Source organism: Sceloporus undulatus, chromosome 4 (genome assembly GCF_019175285.1).
Source record: "Sceloporus undulatus isolate JIND9_A2432 ecotype Alabama chromosome 4, SceUnd_v1.1, whole genome shotgun sequence".
Lineage (NCBI taxonomy): Eukaryota > Metazoa > Chordata > Lepidosauria > Squamata > Phrynosomatidae > Sceloporus > Sceloporus undulatus.
Window position 1 is genome coordinate 78,660,430 of NC_056525.1, and position 14,021 is coordinate 78,674,450.

Genomic DNA, 14,021 nt, shown 5'->3' on the forward strand with positions numbered 1-14,021 from the left:
TCTTTCTTGCTGCCGCTTTGCATTTCTACCATTGCTTGTGCACACCGTTTCATTGACAGAAAAGAGCCATCAATAGCTGCCAATATCACTGCTGTTTCATAGGATAGATAGTGTCATAGGTCCCTTCCACTGCAGTTCTGATGTTTAGGCAGTCAGCTGGAGTGAATGGGTATGATTCTCTTCCTTACCTTACTCTCTTCTTTGCTATTCCCAAGTTGGCACACATGTGCCGGGTATGGCATACGTAAAGAGGAAGCTGGAATTAATAAGGTGGTTCGGAAGAGCAAGCATGATACTATGGATCACCAAGCAGCATAATATCACAGTTGCTGAGAAGTGTGATAGTTATTTTTTCAAATTGATATGTGTTGTTGAAGCAAATGGGAACATTAGGAAAAGGAGGACTTACATTCCTAAGTCTTTAAAAAAAATTCAATTAGTGACCTACTTAGTTTTTTGTGGGTTTTTCGGGCTATGTAGTTGTGCTCTGGAATATTTTATTCCTGACATTTCACCAGCATCTGTGGCTGTGGCTGTCATCTTCAGAGAATGCTGACATGTGTGACCCCTGGTTGAGAGGAAGTGATTTACATGTTAATTTCTGTGTTGGTCTGTTGTTGAATGGCAAGGCCTCATGGTGTCTCAGGGTGCCTTGTCATTTAACAACAGACCAACACAGAGATTAATATGTAAATCACTTCCTCTCAATCAAGGGTCACACAGTATATATATATATATACACACACACACACACACCACTCACTTCCATGCCAGCATTCTCTGAAGATGCTAGCCAAAGATGCTGGCAAAATGTCAAGAATAAACTCTTCCAGAACACAGCCACATAGCCCGAAAAAAACACAAAAAACTATGGATGCCAGCTGTGAAAGCCTTCAACTTCACAGTGACATAATTAATATCATAATGTTAGTTCTTATCTCTGTTCCTAATAATATTTTGCTCAGAATTCAGTTTGAAAGAATCTGACAACTAATCTCTCAGGGAAGCTCAGGTTTTCTTACTGAAGTATCAACATCCATCATTTTCAGTCTTCAAAAAAGTTCAGGAAAAACATTCCTCCATTTTGTTGAAGGGTCCATAGCACCACTTAAGCAAGTACAGTCTTATATAAGCAAGGCCACTGTATTCATCCATTAGTCCATTCAGCATATTAATCACCAATTTCCATAATAATTACCAATTTTAAATATTTAAATAGTACACACACACACACACACACACACGTACACACACACACTCACACACATGTATTTCAAATATATTCCAATACTTACTTTTTGTCTTGTGAAGTATATCAGAATTTGGAGGCACATACAAACCAATGATGAATTACATATCACTCTTTTTTTGTACAGTAGATATAGGAAACTTGATGCAGATTGGAACCCTTCCTGAAGGACAGAAAGCTTTTTTTCCCCCCCCCCCCCCCCCCCCCGTTGCATTCTCAATCCAGATGAGGGGCAGAGTGTATTTGTTGCAATACAGTATAAATTTCAGGCACTAGGAAATGTCCAATCCAGATATAGCTAGCAGTGGGAGACAAATTCTAATATAAAGAGAGAGGGATGATATAGCTAGTATGTACTGTATATTTTTCACATGTGGTTTAGGTCTAAATTCTAATCCACACATTGATCCAGGAGGTATGGACTAAATCAATTTGTACTGGAATCCAAACAGAATGAATTTCAAAAGCTTTTTAAAGTGCCCTTATATGAGATGTGTAAATTTACAGCGCTTCATAAATAAAGATTAATAATAAAGATGTGAAACAACCTGTACAAATTCCCCTACTGTATGGTTACAACACTGCCTCCAACCGAAATAGGCTCCTGGGAAAAATAGGTGCCTATATCACATGTACACTTCCCAATGGTGTTGTGTCTCTGGATTATATACAGGGCATCCTTCCAAAAATGTATACACCCTTAACAACTTCTTCTTGTGGGGGTACCTTAAAAATAGTGTTTATGCCACAAAACCAAATACACTTGAGAAATTAAAGATAGTAGTAGAGACGTGTCGCAAAATGTCACAGTAATTTTAAGTGATGTTTGCAATTCTGTGCTTTGACAATGTGAGCAATGCATTGCTGCCCAGGGACAACAATCTGAAAACCTTCCATAAAATTGTAATTTAAGATGGAATGTATAATCTGATTAAATCATTATTGTAACATTTGTTCTTCATTTTAAATGTATTTATTTAGCCTTCAAATAATCACCACAAATATTATTAGCTATTAAAAGGTGTATACATTTGGGGAGAAGGGAACATGCTACATAGAAAACAAAAAGAAATTCCTTTTTTAAATTGGTTTTTTGGTATGTGTGAATATGGGGGTATTGTTTGGAATTTACCTCTGTTGAAACATAAGACTTTATAAATGGGACAGGGTATAACACATTCACTCATTGTGTAATTTAGACAGAGTGCAATACATGTAGTGCATGAAAAGGTCATGTAGATGAAAAGAGCTATTTTGACAACCACCTTTTACTAAAGTTGATGAACATTAGCGTACACATTAAAACACATACAAAGAGAGAGAGAATTCTCTGTTTACTATTCAAGAAAAGTTTACTTTACAGTGACCCACCTGAGTCTTCTTTCAACATAAATAGAATTTATCAGTGCCGATTTAAACCATTAATACTGACAACTGAGGTTCTCCAGAGAGACATCTTATCAAATTGGGACCAAAACGAAGCTTGGTGAGAAATATTGATGTCCCTCAGTAATGCGCTTTAGGATGTGTGATGCATCTTCTTAGTTTCCATGTGGTCCTTTGATACAATCCAAAGGTTCAACAAAGTTTAATAGCATTGGAATCCCCTAGTTAGTCTAAATTATTTGTTACTTGTAACTTTTTCCAGAGGGTCTTGGTTCACTACAAGATCTTCATGTTCTTCAGCATCAGACATTTAAGGCAATTTTTCCTAATAATTTTTAGAGAGAAAATAAAATGGCCTTCAGTATTCTGAGTGATGATATTTGGAAAAATGATGTAGTTCCAGGGTGGGCAAAATGCAGGCCATGGATCCTTGCACAACTTTTTGGCAGCCCCCAGACACCCCACTGCCACTGGAACAGCAGCCGCAGCCATCATCCGCACCACCCACATTGCAGTATTTTTTCCACTTCCCTTTATTTCCTGTTGGTTCTGGAAAGGAAGAAGGTGGTCTGCCCTGTGGTCTGGCAAGTCTCTGTGGTGTGGGAGAATGTTCCAGCATCTTCCAGCACTACAGAGAGCTGCAAAATTTGCTGGTAAATTTTGACAGCAGCAGCCAGAAATTTGATGGTGGCACAATCTTTGTTGGGTTTAGGAGGTCTGACATGAACTATCAATCCTGGGAATACACATGCTTCAATGTGAGTGAAACTTTGGAAGCATCTCTGAGGATGTTTTGAACTGATTTTGTAAAAGGACTGTAGTAGAACATGCTTTCATATCCAGAAAGTCCTTGGTTCAGTCTCCAGCATCTCCAGTTAAAGGATTAGCTACTAGGTAAGGATATTTGCTGCTACTGGAGAACAGCTTCTAGTAGACAATACCAGATTGGATGGACCAGTTGCATGACCTGTTTTATGGAAACTTTCTAGTCTTCAGCAAAAGATAAGTTAAATCTAAGGCCCAGTACACACGGGCGACAAAACACCACTTCTCTTTGCTACGCAGATGTGCAGCAGCATCCACATGCTGCTGCACAGATGCGCACTAAAAAAGGAGCCACCCTAGGCTGCTCCTTTTTTGCATCATAAGGGCTGCAACCTATGATACCGCTTCTGCCAAGAGGTGTCTGTACGCAGTGCCACAGCTGCACAGCTGTGGCGCCCACCATGTGGATGGGCACACGCACCTGTGATGTCACTAGAGCTGGATGCATCTGGACGCCCAGCCCTATCAATCCCTAATATCGCCGCAGTGTGCCCGTCTGTACTGGGCCAATGTTTGGCACTAGCAATTTGAAAACAATTTCTTCCAAACTATTGCTCCTGCTTCCACTACCACTGCTTTCTCCCCTTCTTCTCCTCCTCCTTCATGATCACCATGGCTGCCATCAGCATATTTATATAAAGCATCATCTAATAAGCACTCAGCTGTGGAAAAACAGGGAGAAAAATCAGAAGCCCCTGCTTTTAACCTCACTATCTAAAGAAGTGGCATAATAGTAAGAGAGGAGAACTGCAGAAGAAAGGAAAATTTTTGCATTAGAAAGTAAAAGAAGAGGAAAGCTCAAGTCATATTATATACACTGAGGTAGTAAAATGGAAAAATCAAGGTTTGCTTTTTGGAATTTATATTCGTTTGGAATATGTTCAAGCCATAGATGCTTGAGTCCATGGATAAAAAATCCATGGATATGGAGGGCTGACTACATGTTGTTGTTTTTCACATGCATTACACACTTTTGCCATGTAATACAATAATTTTCACTGCAATAAAGGTAGCTAACTGTCTTCTCAAGTTTACTTTCTGTATCATTTAATAATATCAGTAGGTAAAGTGATCTTGTAGCACCTTTGAGACTAACTGAAAGAAAGAAACTTTCATACACTTGTGTCTACTTCCCCATGCATCTGAAGAATTAGACACAAATCTATGAAAGCTCATGCTATCACTTCTTTCTTTCAGTTAGTCTCACCGGTGCTACAAGCATACTGATTTTACAGTCTAACATGGCTAGGTCTTTGAATTCTACCATTTAATACTGTGATTAACCTAAGAGATGGAAAAGTCACAAGCTTTGGTTGTTCTTGGGGGTTAGAAACAACTGGGATGTTGAGGAACCTTTCTGAAATCCACCCTTTGAAATGCTATGGCTTCAAGTAGATACAACTGCAAAAAAGAAGATGGAAAAGGAAAAGAAGCTGGAAGGATGCTACATTGCTATGTATACAACGGTTTTCAAAAATTAGAAATGTTAAAAAAGGTGAAAGGTGTGCTTCTCTTTAACAGTGTGTGTGTATATATAAGAATTTATGGATTTTATGTATTTATAAGATGTGCTATATCTTAATTTACTGAGAGCATATTGAGTGTAAGAGAAAATTTCACCAGTACCTAGCAAAATATACAGTTTAGCACCACATGAGTATGCGATGTGAGCCACCAACAGCCTTGTTTCTCCCATATAAACATGCATTATATAAGTTGTGGTAAATGTACTTTTGCTGTATGTATAAACATGTAATATGGTAATTGTTTTTCTGCTGAGGAATTTGGAAGCTCCAGACATGCACCTCCTAATTTCTTCCTAATTGCTGTTGAAAGTATTGCATGACCACAAGGAACTAGTTTTAGCATTTTAGAGAAGGGAACACTGTGACATTTTATTGATTTAGCCAAAATAATGGGTGATTTTATGGTGCAACAGTGGAGCAGTTCAGAACTGAGATTTCTTAATCAAAACCTCATTGATTATTTTGGAAGGGATAGTTTTATAGTATTATTGCATGGTTTTGCTCCTCTTTGTATCTGGGAAGAATTAGGTACAGGGAGAGCCAGCATAGGCTCAGGGAGAGCTGGCATGAGCCCAGAGGGACCCAGAGGGCCCCGGGGGAATGCCAGCGCGGACCCAAGGAACTCCCACAATTTGTAATTTAACCCATACAGTTATGCCAGATTGATTTATAGGAGAATCCAGATTTGAAAATTGCTAAGGAATCATTTTTATGGAAGGTGTGGGCTGATAATAAATAATAACAATAACAATAACAATAATAATAATAAGTTTTATTTAAAGACCGCTATTCCATGTTGATCATAGCGGTGTACAGTAAAAATTGCAATGACAAATACAAAATACAGGATAAAATTTGCAATACATAAATAAAACTTATAACAACATTCCAAAAATACACATTAAAACCATACATCAAAACCAGGCCAGCTGATATGCTCGATAATGTTGTACATATAGGGGGGGAGTCCCAATATCAAGGGACATCGGGGAAGGCTTGCCAAAACAGGAAGGTCTTAAGTCTCTTAATGAGTTGTTACCTTAAATCAGGCTTTCATGGAGTATGAAGATGAATGTATCAATTACTTATTGACAGATATGATCCTGTATGTTACATATCAAGTGTCTATCTTTACCTTTTTATCTTGTAAATTTAGAGAATTATGTCTCTAACATTTTTGAGCAGATCATAGCTGGCATCTTCAATTTTAACCTGTAGATTTTTTTCATGTGCTATAACCACTGTTTTACCTTTTGTATGTTTTTACTCATATTTGACATTGCTGTTATAACAAATATGTATTTTCTTTTATTTCTGTTATGACTTGGGGTTACAACATTAAACAACTATGTTACATTACATTACACACGTACTGCTGTAAAACTGCAGCACCAAGGAGTGGTTGCCTTTGGTTCATGAACCATCATAGATAATATTTTTAAAACTCATACATACAACAAGAAAACCAAATTTCTTTTCACTTCAAAAACAGCATGGACTCAGTTATACACTCAGCTGGGAGTCATCAAGTTTTTTGAGTAATCAAGTGATGAGAAATTAAGTGATCTGTATCTATGTATACATCTGTGAGTGAATTCCTCAGCAACCAAGGCAAACCATGAGGGGGTTTCTCTGCATGTGCAGAATGGGGAGCAGCTCAAGAAAATCTTTCAGTCAAGCTTGTTTTGGAGAACCTCCCAATATTTTGTGCCCCCAGTGAATTCCAATTATTTCTCTTGCAAAAGCACATTGCTGACCATCATACTAGATGTTACCTATAGATTTGTGTATGTGTTTGTGTGTGCATTTGATCATGTACACACTTAATCCTTGCCCTGCCAGCTATTTTGTTCTTAATAGATAAGTCCCAAGTTACTGTCATCATCCCAGTAGAGTTGTAAATACATGCTGCTGCTCCATTGATGTTCACTCATTCTTGAACTTGCTTCTGTTTTTCTGAAGGGATCTTAGGACAGTGTTATGCAAATTTATAAGGATCATCTTGTTTAGCATTGCAACATGAAAGTTCACGAATGTGGGATATTCAAAGCGTATATTATTGTTTTGGAGCTAATATGGAATGAAGGAAATAATTAGGTGGATTTCAATATATTCAGAATCTGAACAGATTCTGAGATCAGGAGGAATTTTTCCCTAGTTTAAGCAATATTATTAAAAGACGGGATGCCAAAGAGGTTGTTTTTATCCCTACCATGTCTAGCAGCACAAATGAGACATGGGTGCTATTTATTAATTTTATCCAGTGTCTTTTAGGCTGCTCTGAAACAATACACATTCCTTATTATGCTTATAGCAAGTATTATAATCCATGATTATATTGCAAATCCATTAATTTGATATTGCAAATTGATGCATGGGCATGTTTGTGTGTATTTTTGTGTATGCATGTATCTATGTGTGAAAATTCAGATTTTGATATGTTTAAAGTTTAAACATGATGCTCACATTTAATGTTATGTGCAGAGATTGGCAACAACAAATTATAGTCACATTAACATGTTACTTGTAATTTATTTCTTTTGATAGTGATGGCTGCCAAACATCATTATGTTGCAGACTGGGACAACAGCATCCCACAATGTTCCTTTCTTCAGCCAAGGACTCATTACACACCTTCCTATCCAGTGCCAGGGCAGATGGGTTTCCTTGTATGAGAGATTGAGTCATTATGGATGACTCATCCCCCATGCAGCCCTAAGGCTGGTGCTGCACTGAGTATTCAAGTGACTGTTTTATGGGGAATCAACCTAGTACCAATAGTACCAAAAAACCAGGGGACATCCAAGTACATCCCTCAACCATCAAGATCCATGTTCGCCTATCAGTCTATCATCTGGTCAGTTTAGTATCTTTCTGTACCTGAGATTAGAGCAATAATGGGTACTCTTTTCTCTACTTACATGTACGGCACAAATATATAAAACAAACAGTACCAGGAGACTGGGGGGGGGGACTGCCAGGAAGCTTGCTTATCATACATGTGAAAAAGGTGTGTGGGATAAGCAGCATAGGTTTATGCAAAGACAGAGCAATAAGAAATAAATATGGGTAGAAATTGGGTTCAGGGGACCGATGAGCTTTATGGGAAACCAGTTGTGGGGAATTCTAAGTTGGGACAGTGGTAATGCAGCATAAATGCATTAAAAACTGAACACTTTGCATCTAAGAATGGGAATCTTAATGGCCCACTCAGTGAGCAGAGTACAAAGAATGCAACAAGTTTTTTTTAGTTCAATTACATTCCAAGTCCTAATTATCTGGCAATTTTAATTTGAGGAAAACAATGCAAAATCCACATTTAAAGATAATAGGAAAAAACATTATCAGTCACAAAATAAAATAGGAAAATTTCTTGGAAGCTAAAAAAAAGTTTCTTTTCAAATAGGCACCATGTGTGAGCACAAGTAGGTGTGAGCACATGGAAGGATGTTTCATACTCTGAGTATGAAAGGATGTTGAGGCCTTCTTCTCAGAAACAGAAAATGAGATACTCATGTTCCTGAACTGTAGGAAGAGAAACAGAGTGATCAAATGTCATAACCACAAAGGGGAACAAGGCACTGTAAAATGTAGGATATTCAAGAAAAAAGTAGGATGTGACAAAATAAAAGCTAAATCTGTTGTACATGCTTTGGTAACCTCTCGATTGGACTTCTGCAATGCGCTCTACATGGGGCAACCCTTGTACCAAACCCGGAAGCTGCAATTGGTGCAGAATATGGCAGCCAGACTGGTCGCTGGTAGTTCCAGATCGGATCATATAACACCTATTTTAAAAGACCTTCACTGGCTGCCTATTCGTTTCCGAGCTCAATTCAAGGTGTTGGTTTTGACCTATAAAGCCCTAAATGGCTTGGGCCCAGGGTACTTGGAGGACCGCCTCTCCCCATATAATCCGCCTCGCACACTCAGAACTTCCAGGACGAAATTGTTGGAGGTCCCCAGATCTAACCTTATACGGACCTCACATAGGGCTTTTGCCATTACTGCCCCTTTACACTGGAATAAGCTCCCTGCAGAGCTTCGCTCCGCCGCCTCATTAGCTGTCTTTAAGAAACAGCTGAAAACATATCTATTCCGGCTGGCCTTCCCTATTTAGATTGTTTGTTTATTTTCCTGCCCTCCTTTTCCCCTTTCGACCCGGACCGATGTAAATTTTTCTTCCTTCCCTTTGCCCTTGACATGTGTATTTTATTGTTTCCTGTTCCTGTATTTGTAGCAATGTTTTTAACTGTTATATTGTCTTTTTATCTTGTACTGATATGTTTTAAAAATTTTGTAAGCCGCCCTGATCACATCTGTGGAAGGGCGGGGTAGAAATAAAATTTATTATTATTATTATTATTATTATTATTATTATTATTATTAAAAACACTCATATAAATATAAACTCGATGGGGGACATTTTGGAATTCCTCCTGGACAGAAGGTTGAAATGTAGGATATGTCCCGGAAAAGGAGGACATCTGGTCACCCTGAAGAGAGATCACTGACTAAGTTATCCTCTACAATAGAAAGAAAATGCTGGGGAAAGAGAACTTGTCTAATATCTCTCTGCTTTATTAGTTTCAAAAGTATTTAACAAAAGTTTTTTAAACTGGAGGTAATATACTAAACTGTCCTTTCCCTAAACAAAAGTGTTCAAGATACAGATCAGTTCAGTCCAGATCACAGAGGTGGTATCAGGAGATGAAGCAGCAACTATAAGACTACAAAGCTCAAAGAAACTGCCCAGCTACCAGGTAGGATTCTTCCCATAAATGAAGGTCCAAACCAGCTAGCCATCACTTTCTCATAGCAAATGTAGGCTTCAAACTCATGGCCTTGGTATTAGTAGCATCATTCTCTCACCTATCAGCAAGCCAACTAAAGACACTAGGCTAAAGTACTTGGGACCATTTGAAGGTTCAAGCTATGATTATTATTTTGACAATATCCCTTAAAATTACTAACTCTAGGAAAGTCTCCTTAGCAAGAAAGGCAGGCAGTTCCAAAGTAAATGGACCTTTAAACTTGGCAACTTTTGTCAGCACTCACATGCTGCCAAATTTCATTTGCACTTACCAGAAGAACTCCAGCTATTTCCATTATACTCCCCATAGACTCTCACTTTTTAAAAAACAAAAACAGTATTTGTGGGTCATTGACACCTTCTGTCATCAACTGTGGAGAGGAATTAAGGGAATACAAGGATAAATAACTCCTCGTTCTAAATCCTAAAACTCCCTACCCAGCTATTATTTTTTCCTGGGGAGCCCTTAATCCTTTCCCAGATGAAGACTTTTGACATTTGAAACGTTGGCATTCCAGAGCTCACATAGTGTGCTGCATGGATTCTTTTAGACCAGTTAACAAACCTGTGGCCCTTGATAGCTTTCTGGTGTGTCAAGTTGCTAATACATAACCTTTGATTAAAAATAATGAAGGGAAAGTTTCTCACAGATCTCTAGAGGATGCTTTGTACATTGATGCATGGGATTTTCGTGTTGTTTTCTTTAAAGTATGATTTACATCATCATATAGACTAAAGTGTTCCTGTAACTATGCTTGTGCATTAATGAAATGTCTGTCATTACAGGAGTTCACTCCAGAGAGAAATAGAACTGGGAAGTTTTGGCTCTGGAGGAATAGAATTTGTTCAAAGCAATGAAGTTCATGTGCAGCTGATCAAAAACCCCAACATCATAAACTGCAAGGAGAAATGGGGCTTTGCTAATGTAAGACATAAACTTAAAGATCTACATCTTCTTTTCTTCTTTCAAGGTACCATTCTTCTCTTTCTCTTTTGTAGTCCTAAAAATCGTAGAAGCAAATATAGAGTTCCCAGATATAATTGCAGAAGTAAGTAAGTAAGTAATAAAATTTATTCGGTCTTTGACCAGTATAATTGTAGAAGGTTATACTGCACACACTTGAGTGAGGATTGGTACAAGAATAGTTCTTACATTATTTTTGGATCCAACTCCTCACTTTTTCCTGCATGTATCCACAACTGTTCTCTCTAAGCAAGCAGTGGTGTAATGGAGAGACAGCACAGAATGGGCACAACTCATGGTCTTTCTTTTCTTTTTTTCTGGAACAAGAATTATGACATTATCTGCTAAAGCATCAGCATTACTGATGGAACTCCTTATTTTGGCAAGTTAATGAGGTTTTCAAGTCATAGAGATTGCACACGCACCCCCCCCCCCAAAAAAAAAACTACAACAAAGTGGAAATGGATCCAGAGAGTAATGGCTTTCTCTGTGCCATACCACATGGTGTCATCACTCTCTTCCCATGAGAAACAGTAATAAAAGCATGTCTTTTGTAGAACAGATTTTTCCAGCTACTTTTACAACTGTCTCCTGTGGGAAGAGAACTGAAGAGAAAGTAGCTACTCTCCTGCTTCATTTCCACTTTGTTTTCTCATGTGATAAGTCTGCAAGTCCTGTTTGTGAAGATTAGCAGCCATAGGCTCAATTTAAATGGGCCTTTGTGCCACCCCTGTCACGTACTAGGGGTTGGCTGAGGACGTAGCGTCCATTCCGGCCTCACCCCTAGCACGTGACAGGGGCATCAAAATGGTGGCGCTCTGTACACACAGGCACCGCCATTTTGACATGACTGACGCATAGCATCCACACGTCCAGGCACCTTTGTGACACCGCAAGTGCATCATTGGTGCCTTGTGGCATCACAAAGGTACCACAACAAGAACCTGCTTTTTGCGGGTTCTTTTTGTTCCGCGACGATCTGTATCCTGCCACAGAAGAAGACTAAAGAACTCATTGGCAGGTTACAAACCGGCATTTGGGACGTCCGGAGGACGTCCCATTTTAAAAAAGGGGCGTCTCTTCTAGACGCCCCTGGGCCTAATACGGACTCCGTCCGTACAAGATGGCGCCGGCTCTTCTACATGGCCGGCGCCATCTTTGCGTATCGGACGCTGAGCGTCCGTACGCACTGCGTCCTTTGTGACGTAGCGAGTGCGCCCCTGGCGCCTTGCTACGTCGCAAACGCGACTCTAAAAGAAGCTCCATTTTGGAGCTTTTTTTTCAGTCTGCACGGGAGCCGCGCCGTTTGGAGGCTCCGGCTCCCCTGCGGACTAACCGGAGGCGGCGGCAAACCGCCGCAAAGCAGCAGTTTGTATCCCGCCATTGAAACACAGGCTAGACACATCTTTGTTTTTCTTTGATGATTTCAGTACATTATCAGATTGAATGGGAACACTTTGCAACACTGCATTAAAAACTATAGATTGTAGTAGGGCTGGCTGAGCAGCTTTGCTTAAGCTGAATGCATCTAACAAGTTGAATCTATGCAGTCAGAAGTAAACACTGCTCACTCCAATGGGATTTTGTCCCAAGTAGGGACTGCAGTCACATGCCTTTTATTAAACTATGTACTGCAGACCTTTGAGATGTTTGTTTGTGTGAGACAGACACACACACACACACACTCATACAGAAAGAGAGAGAGAGAGAGATAATGATCTGGAATTGCAAAATTGATTTGTAGATTAGGTTCCCTCGTTCTGTAGATGTGAGCAATGCCACACTTGAAAGAATTATTCGCTTTAGAAAGGCAAGGAAACCCTCGCGATCATTCTTGTGCTTACATCTCTGAAACTAACTCATCAAGAACTGTAAGGTCTTCCAAATTTTAGCAACCATACTGGTCCACTTGTGGTGGAGGATGATGGAATCACTTTAGCAGGAATACCACTGCTATCTCCAGAAATAGAAATATATGTTTTTTTTTCCTTCTGAGAAATATGTTTTCCTCATTTTCTTTTAAATGCCCACCCCAAGAAAATGTCCTATAAAGTGAATAAGCTTCTGGACTGAATTATGTACACTGATAAAGTTTAGAACTATTTTATTTTTTCTGTATTTTTTCCCTTTTATCAGAACTAGCAATCTTGTATTTCTGCTCAGAGTATCCCTATGAGATAGGATGCTACCAGTCCCATTTTACAAACAGTGAACTGAATAATAGAAATCCTGAATTGCCTAGGATATTTCAAGGATTCCATTGGCTACTAAGGATTTGAGTCCAGTCCATTTGATCCACCGAAGCAACATGGACATTTATAACAAAATAGCAACAGTAACAATGAATACAGTCTAAACATCTGTGTTATGTTATAGGCTCCCTAGAACATGAAAAACAAGATCAGTATCTGAAGTGGAAATTGACAGGTTTTGCCAGTAAGCAAATGCACGTTAGCAGTCTAGAGGTTACTGGATGGAAATATTCCTTCATGTGCAAAGAAAAGATATTAGTGAAGACACTGGGAGAGCATAACATCTGTCTCTCTTTGGACAGTTGCCAAAGGATGCAGAAATGGGTAGCCATCCCTCTCCTTAATGTACATCAGACATAAACAGTTCCAAGGATCTAAATGGCCAATAGCCGGATGAGTTGGTGAATGAATTCTCCAAAGATATACAAATTCCTCTTAGGAACCATCCAGCCCATCTTCTGTGTTAATGTCTTGCTAACGACTCAGTTGAATTAAACAAAACAGCTGAAAATGATCAGTACCCTGTAAATATCACCACATTACAGAACAAGAGTTGACTTTAGAGAGATTATAATATGCACACACACATGTGCATGTGTGTGAGTGTTTTATCTCTAGAAGACATTTTCAAGAGGTTGAATATAACAGTTTAGGTGCTGACACGAACTGTAAGCAGAAAATCAGCTTGAAATATTAGGCCAATAATATGGATAATATACACCCCGTTGTGGTTCTGGATTCTTTCTAGCAAAATTATTCAGGGCCTCTTTTTCCCAGCTGCAATCAGAGTAGACATTCCATCACTTCCCAGCCTCCTTCATTTTTTTTCAATTCAGTATGAAAAAATGTTGTAGATTAAAGTGATTAAAAGGGGGAGGGAGCATACTCATGAAACAGTGCATCTGAGTTATATTTAAGGAAAGAGGAAAATACTAGTTTTTTGGCCAGCAATGATCATGCTTTGAATATGAAGTGTTACACTAGCAGTGTAAATTTTACTTATCTT